Genomic DNA, 8,347 nt, shown 5'->3' with positions numbered 1-8,347 from the left:
CCGTTATAACGGACTTCAAGGGACCTGGAAAAACAGTCCGTTACATCCAGAGTTGTTGTATGCCCAGAACACAACTACAGGACATCATTTACTCATGTCACACCTCAGCAGACACACTTGTGGTATAGATTATTATATTGTACATGTACTAATCCAACTTCACCTGACCAGATGCGTGACTATTAATCCCGACTACATACGTATCTGCGCTGGATATCACCAGCACGCCACACGCCTTGTAGGCGGAACTGCATGTCCGTTAAAGCCGAACAGAACTACAGGTATAAAAGCGGCCCTGGGGACCAAATTGTTTGTCCATTATAAGCGAAATTCCGTTATATGCGAGTCCGCTATATCCGATGCTTTTTCTGCATGTTCGTAAAGGCACACGGGGGGGACCAGCGGACCTCGTCCGTTATAGACGATATTCCGTTATAAGCGAGTCCACTATAACGGGGTTTTACTCTAATTGTTTTAGAATGATAAGACGTGATTTTATAGACTTTATTATATTGATTATGTAGCAATCTCACCTCTGTTCTACATATTATGGAAGTATCACGCAGAGCTTTACTTCAGAAAAGAAAAGGTTTTCATTCTCTGCTTTCTCGTCTTGCTTTTACTCACAGCACTGACTACAGGGTTCCATTTTTATATACGTATATACAAGACTCATTCTCCCGCTAACACAAACAAAATCATGTCATTTTGGTACCCCTTAAAGATTAAAAAAAAAAATCAATCAGATAATGTAAACTATAATGTCAGATGAGGACATATAATTCAACAGATTACATGACATGAATAGTAAGATCGCGGAATTTCGTCCGACGGAACGATCTTTTGGGAATCTGTTCCCACACGTCGAACGTTCTTTGAGACAACGCTAAACTAATAAATATTTCGATTCCGGACAATTTCCGAGTCTCGAATCGATTCTCTCGAAGCCGGAAGTGGCGACATGCGCACTCCCGTTTCTCGGAGATCCGAGAAATATCTTGTACAACACAGAGGACCCGAGTTCAGAATCCAAGATGGGTGCGCCCTTTATCAACAAAAGGGAAAGTTGTAGTTTTATCCTGTTTAAGCACTACTTCTTAAATGAAATAGGTCGCACACACTACACCGTCCAACTTATCTGTGGACGTGTTGGTACGGAGTTTTATACGTGAAGCACCGCGCGTAATGTTATCAAGTGATATTGCTAACAATGGCTACCAATTAACCGGTCTAGAATTGGATTTCATGATTAGTCGGATTATTTGTCGGATTTAAAAATAAATATTTTCTGTTCTGAGTACCGTTGCTCACATTTCTTTATGATATAAGGCTTCGGTTTAAGGTGACATTTCTTAGCCATGCAGATTATTTGTCCCTCTTTAAAATTGGGGCGAGCGTGGAGCGATTTGACTGGAGCGGGAGGAAATTTTAGTAGAGCGAGGAGCGGTGTTGAGCGGAGCGGTTTAGTGCGAATTAGAGCGGAGGAGCGGGCGGAGCCAACAGCCTCGTGAGCGAGGAGCGGAAGTTCTCACCGCTCCACTCCGCTCACATGCTCTGCTACCTACCTAACTAACTAATGATAAAAAGCATCAACAATCAATATAAAACTAGTACACACATGAAAAAGCACACATACAAAAACAATAAACATGAAATGAATGACAATTTACGAGCACTTTGCCTGTATTAAGGTGAGGTGATGGCAAAACAGCAGGGGCAGGTGGAGAGGAGGAGGGATGGAGGGGTTATTCCACACAAGTTTTAGCAGGTCTGATTTGTTTTGTCATTCCGAGTTTTTGGTCAAGTTGTGGCTAGATTTTTCTCGACCGACCTGTTCGAGGTCCACATTGGTAGAATTGAACGTGTTTCGGCCCAGGCAAGTTTCAGCAGGAAGAGTTGAGTTCCAAGATTTCGGTCAAGGTAGGCCTACAAGTCAAAAAAAATAATCAACAGACCCGTTTGACATCTGAGTTGGTCAAGATAAGAGGTGTTCAAGTTCCAAGGGTCTACTGTCAATGCAACTTCATAACATTCATGTATCTCTCTTTCATTGCCTCTGCAGCTACTACTGCTATGACGTATGACTGTGCCATGGCTAGAAGTGCATCAAGAGATACTATTTCTACATTACAGAGATCACTTTTGCAGCTAATGAGGATGAACTGTGCAGAACCAACTTCCTACATCATTGAAGGCCTGAAGAAAACAATCTGTTAATTACATGGTGAGGCTGTAGCCTACTTTTCCGATGTTATGATACCCAATAACTACATTGGGTAACACAAACTACATAAAGCACACTATGTCTAAATAAAGTAATAATGAAAGATGAGAAATACAGGGAGTGTGGCAAGTAGATTTATAGCACTTTTTTGCACCGTTTTATTTATGTCGCACCACATGACATGGCCACTTGACTTGCACACAGTTGTAAAAGGAAAAACAGCCTGAGTGCTCAACTTATATATTGGATGGCCTTCAGGACAGCTGGAAAAGCATCCCAGGAGGCCACCTCATGGAACTGGTGTGGAGGAGGAAGTAGGGTTAGCCAGTCCCTGGAGCAATTGGGGTTAAGGCCCTTACTCAAGGGCCCAATGGTGGGATCACTCTTCCAACTGAGGAATTTGAATCGGTAACCTTCTGAATCTGAAACCACACAGCTGCTCCCCCCCAGCATGTTTTTTTTGTGTGTAATACGAAGTGTCTTTTTGGTCAGTGCATAATTCCATTTGTCATTTTATTTGTTTTGATGTCTCTATGATTTTCTAAAATGTAGAGAATAGTAAAAAAAATAAGAAAAACTTTTGTTCACAATATTTTTTTCTTTTGTCCAAACTTTTGACCGGTACTCAATATTTTACCTCATCCTGGAACCTGCCTGTGGGAATTAGCATTCCGGGAGGAAATACAATAACTAGAATCTATCTATCTAAATTGTTGGTATTGATTGTTTTCTCTGTAATTTACATTCGCTCCCTTTTTTAATTAACTATGCATGGTTTTTCTAATAGTTCCACTTAATCCAAACCAGGGGGGTATTCCATGAAGCAGGCTTAAGGGAAAGTCTGACTTATTTTGACAAGTCAGTCTTACTTAAGTGAGAGTTCCGTTCCATCAACGTGTCTTAAATGAATCCCCGCTGAATTACCATGGCAATTTAGGCCTGCGAACAAGCCTGGTCCGGACTCCCATTTGCATTCCATTTGCCTCGGGATCTGATTTTCGGATTCGATATTACGTCACATCCGCTAAAAACTCGGGAAAACCGAGTAGGATACGTTCCATTTGCCACAGAAGTAGCAATACCATGGACCCATATGAAAAAGCAAGATTTTTTGCTTAGCCGGACAACTTGTCGGATTTAAGGTACCTCAGTTTAAATGGCCTTTATCTTCGTTCACTTACAATTAGCCCGAACTACCTTAAACAGCATATAGGCAACAACGGACAGGTTTGGCAATGGCATTCCACACAAAAATAGGCTTAAAAATAAAGGAGTCAGTGGGCTTAATAGCATAAAGAATATACAGGCTAAGCATCCACGTTTTAAATTCCTCAATTTTTTTCTGTTGATGCTGCTGCTGCGTCTCTCTATTAAATAAAATTTCACTGACAGCGTTACGTGAATTTTAAAAATCCTATTAGACCTACTTTGAATGACAAACTGATTTATTTGATTACCAAATTACAGGCCTTTATAATTTTATTTACTTTATAGACTTGATATGCTACAAGTTACAACCATATAAAACTTGCACGCGTTTTGCTCTGGCTTCCGCTTGTTCGCGTAGCACACTCATGTTTCTGAGAAAAGTGATTCCAAAGTGAATCTTTACTCACTGAAACAGTTTCACCACATTGTTGTTCTTGCTGTACATTCTTGTCATCTATATGTTTGATAAGAATAGTACACTTGTATGATTTATCAGTTTCCTTTGTGAAATACTTTGCGAATCCCATCGTCAAATTTGTGTAACAGTCTTGATAATTGTACAGATGAATTCTGGGTAGATTTGCGCGCGCCTCAGAGTCGTAGTGTGAGTGGTATCGGAGCGAAATTGGAGCGAGACAGAGCGACCGCTCCAGCCTTAATAAAAAACCGTTCCGCGCTCTGACCAATTTACTCTCGCTCCGCTTCTCGCTCTCATGCTCTGGTAGGTAGATAGCCTTCTGGAACAAATTAAGTTTGTGCTTCAAGGTACCACTGTGTAAAGTTTTATGTAATTCAGTTCGTACTAAGGAGCCCCTTAGGTGTCACGGTAGAAAAAAAATATTATTTCGTTCCCTCGAATTACTAAATCGTACCCTCGAATTAGTAAATCGTACCCTCGAATTACTTAATCGTGCGCTCGATTTAGTAAACCTTACCCTCGAATTACTAAATTGTGCCCGCGCATTACTAAATGGCAAGCCGTTGGGACATTTGCCATTTTGTTTTAAGTTTAGGGACCACCCACGCTTTATTTTCTGTTAATATCCTAAAACCGTGTACTGTTGTCAATATAGCGTTTTATTATAGGAATATGGTCTAAGTGCCATACAAAGTTGGGACCCTTTGACGAATATGGCCCTCCGGTTAAGGCGTCTCGATCTCCGCCTCTCTGTCCCTTCTGGGTCCAATGTTAAGAGAATCAGGCCCACATCTTCCTTCTGAGCACGAAGTCCATATTCTTTGCATTTGAACATGAACATGAACTGTATGACATCTGCAGTATCAAAGTTTTTGCGTCTGATCTGTCCGTTTTCCCGTAAAATTCGTTTGAGTGTTGCCAACGACATATCACAATGTTAATTGTGCTTAACAGCCAAAACCCAAAGAATGTCAGTATATTTCAGTCCAGTATCGAAATAAAACTGTATTAAATCGAAACGCTTCATGACCCTGTGTCCATGAATGATCAATGGGTAGCAATACATAATTCGCGGGCACGAATTACTAATTCGAGGGTACGATTTAGTAATTTGAGGGTACGAAATAATATTTTTTTTCTACTGTGACACCTAAAGGGCTCCGTAGTCATTTATATAACTACATAGCTTTTTCTATTATTCTGCACAATAAATAATAGTAATACCCTTCAGCAGGCAGGGAGCTGTCCTGCTTCTAAAAGGCTTACAGAGGGGCTGCTTTACGCCGTTCAATTACCTGGTGCTGTCGAGATACTGTGATTCCAAAATTAGAGAGGGCAGAGCTTTTACTGTGAAAGTAGTGCTTTCATATACCTGATACTGTAAAAGAATACACTGGTAGAACAGCATTATAAAAAAAAATTAAAGTTGAAAGTCTATAATACAAAGCTTTTAGCTTTTAGACTGATAGTTTTGTTGTCTCAAACTAATTAAGCGAAAGTTGTGAGAGTGATATACAATGTTATGGATTTGTCTGCTTTGGTTTCATTATCTTGGATAGAACATTAAAGCTTGACAATATTCATACATTATGTCGGGCTCTGTCAGCGGGAGTTCCATGCTAATAAAGTTTAAGTTAATTTTTTTGAGTTAATATATTTTACATATAGCAAATCTTTCTATCGGAGTATTGTATAATTGTTGCAGGTGGCTGCAAATTGATTGCTTGCAATTGTGTTAGTGTGTTAGTTCAAATCCTTTCAGGACTTACAGATCCAGCCACTTAAAATTTCCCCTCCAGTCTGGCTGGCAGCCAAATCCCAGCCAAGTTCCTTCCAATTACCATCCGAAAGGTAGAGCCCCCCTTCTTCTAGGGGTGGGCCTATATTTGACTATAAACCCGCCCATTCATTCATTTGCAGGGTGATACCATTAGATGGCGCTGTCTTTACAAAAACTTTACTTTTCTTTTTACAGGGTTAAATGATTGAATGGTCTTTGCTATGACTTAAAAAAGCTCATTTTTGTTTTGATTTATTTTATTTACTTATTTTATTTTAATATGCTTTATTGGTTTGTTTATTGTCTTATTCTTATTTATCCTTTGTACAGCACTTTGGTCCTACAGTATATTGATTTGTTTTAAAGTGCTTTATTTTAAGCATAGTCCACAAATTTTCAATAGGGTTCAGTTTGTTGGCTTTGGGAAGGCTGTTCTGATGTGTGTTGTGATCATTGTCCCTGTATCAACTGTCCAGCCATTGATTGTTGATACTGTAACTGTTGATTGATTAAAGAATTTGTAGGTCATTGGGAGTTCATGATCCTCACCTGCTGCAGCAATCAGAATCAGAATCAGCTTTTATTCGCCAAGTGTGCTGGGGCACACAAGGAATTAGTTTCCCACAGTTTGATACTCTCTCATACACAAACAATAAGTTAGAGCTGGGCGATAAATCAATTTAATTGATTAATTCGAATTTACAGTTCAGGACGATATGTTTTCATGAAATCGATTTTATTACTTTTTTTACACACAAGCGCCAAATGCGGAACTAATGCGATGCACCATTCCTCACGGGTAAATTAACACTGTAGCAGATTCACTAACAACATGGCAATGACAGGGGAAAAGATGGCACGTGCCCAAAGAAAGGTGTTGCTACTTCTGTAATTTGGAATTGTAATTGTAATATAATATGTCAAACCCAATGGCATAAAGTATTTACTTAATACTAAGCTGACATGATAAAATTATGTGTTTTTTTTCTATTGTTATTACAATATTACTTATTACTTTTATTTATAAGTTTGAGGGTGTATTGTGTTGTTGCCAGTTTTAAAATAAGCTATAGAGAAACCTTTCTAAAAGTGTTCACAATAATAACTGACACTTTATTGATCCCCGTGGGGAAATTGTGTTTATGCCTCCCTCAACTTGATCTTTGAAGAATAAGTTGTCTGTGAAGGCCACCTGTTGGGGCCTTGCTCAAGGAGCTGCAGACATACTGAGGCTGGGCTTGAACCAGTGACCTTCTGATTACAAGCACACAGCTTAGCCCACTGAGCCACACACTGCTCCTAAAGGTGTGGTCTAAAGTAAAAAAAGCTAAATAAAGTAGTTTGATTTTGAGTAGGGGAGGGGAGAATCGATTAAAATCGGAAATCAGATTTTTTGTGAAAAAATCTGAGATTTTATTTTTAGGCCATATCACCCAGCTCTACAATAAGTGACACTATAAAAACAAAATACCGTATACAAGAAATACTGTACAAATACAGTACAATACAATACAAATACAATACAAATGTGAAAAATTATAAATATTATAAATATACACAGGTGAGTAACACTGTGCAATTTTAAGGTGCGAGGTAGAGTGTAAACAGTTTTTGTAAACAGATCTGTAGCGCCTGCCAGAGGGGGGTAGCTGGAGAAGATTGTGTCCAGGATGTGACGGATCTGAAATGATTTTAACTGCTCGTTAAAATCTATGCTCGTTTAGCCGAACTAAAGTCCACAAATCGGATCCTGGCATAAGTTCCTGGACGGACCAGATGTTGCAGGATATAATGCAGCCCCATATTCACTGCATCATCCACCGACCTGTTTGCCCGATAGGCAAACTGCAGGGGGTACAGCTGGTGTCCTGTAATGTCCTTTAGATGGGCTAAAACCAGGCGTTCAAAGGATTTCATGACCACAGACGTCAAGGCGACAGGTCTGTAGTCATTCAGTCCTGTAATGGTGGGTTTTTTGGGGACCGTGATAATGGTGGAGCGTTTGAAGCACGAGGGAACTACACACAGCTCCAGGAATCTATTGAAGATGCGGGTGAAGATGGGAGCCAGCTGATCAGCACAGGTTTTGAGGCAGGAGGGGGATACACCGTCTGGTCCCGGGGCCTTCTTGGTTTTCTGTTTCTGGAACAGCCGGCTCACTTCCGCTTTGTGTATTCTGAGTTCCAGGGGGGAGGATAGGGGGGTACGAGGTGTGATGGGGGTTATTGTCTCTGGAGTGGGGTGGATGGGGGGTGTGAATCTGTTTATCTCAAACCTGCAGTAGAAGTTGTTCAGCTCATCTGCCAGGTCTTTGCTTCAGCGGGGGGTAGGGGTCGTCTGTTGCTGGTGATATCTCGCAGGCCTCTCCACACTGATGCAGGGTCATTGGCTGAGAACCGTTCTTTCAGCTTCTCAGAGTAGCTTCTTTTTGCCACTTTGATCTCACTGGTCAGCGTGTTCCTGGCCTGCCTGTACAGGGCCCTGTCACCACTTCTGTAGGCATCCTCCTTGGCCTGGTGAAGATGTTGCAGTTTGGGAGTGAACCATGGTTTATTGTTGTTGTATGTGCAGAAGGTCTTGGTCGGGACACACACATCTTCACAAAAACTGATGTATGATGTCACAGTGTCTGTCAGCTCATCCAGATTATCAGATGCAGCTTCAAAGACAGTCCAATTAGTGCAGTCAAAACAGTCCTGCAGTTTCTGCTTTGCTG

General features: G+C 40.7%; 1 long non-coding RNA gene across 1 annotated transcript; it reads left to right on the top strand.

Moving 5' to 3' along the window:
- Positions 1–671: 671 nt before the first annotated feature.
- LOC111850309 (uncharacterized) lies at positions 672–2,742 on the top strand. The gene is made up of 3 exons (XR_002839767.2): positions 672–1,920; positions 2,063–2,224; positions 2,483–2,742. It is a non-coding gene; the product is annotated as an uncharacterized lncRNA (long non-coding RNA).
- Positions 2,743–8,347: the final 5,605 nt, after the last annotated feature.

This window comes from Paramormyrops kingsleyae, chromosome 2 (genome assembly GCF_048594095.1).
Source record: "Paramormyrops kingsleyae isolate MSU_618 chromosome 2, PKINGS_0.4, whole genome shotgun sequence".
In the NCBI taxonomy this organism is placed as follows: domain Eukaryota; kingdom Metazoa; phylum Chordata; class Actinopteri; order Osteoglossiformes; family Mormyridae; genus Paramormyrops; species Paramormyrops kingsleyae.
This window is presented reverse-complemented; position numbering and strand designations above follow the sequence as displayed.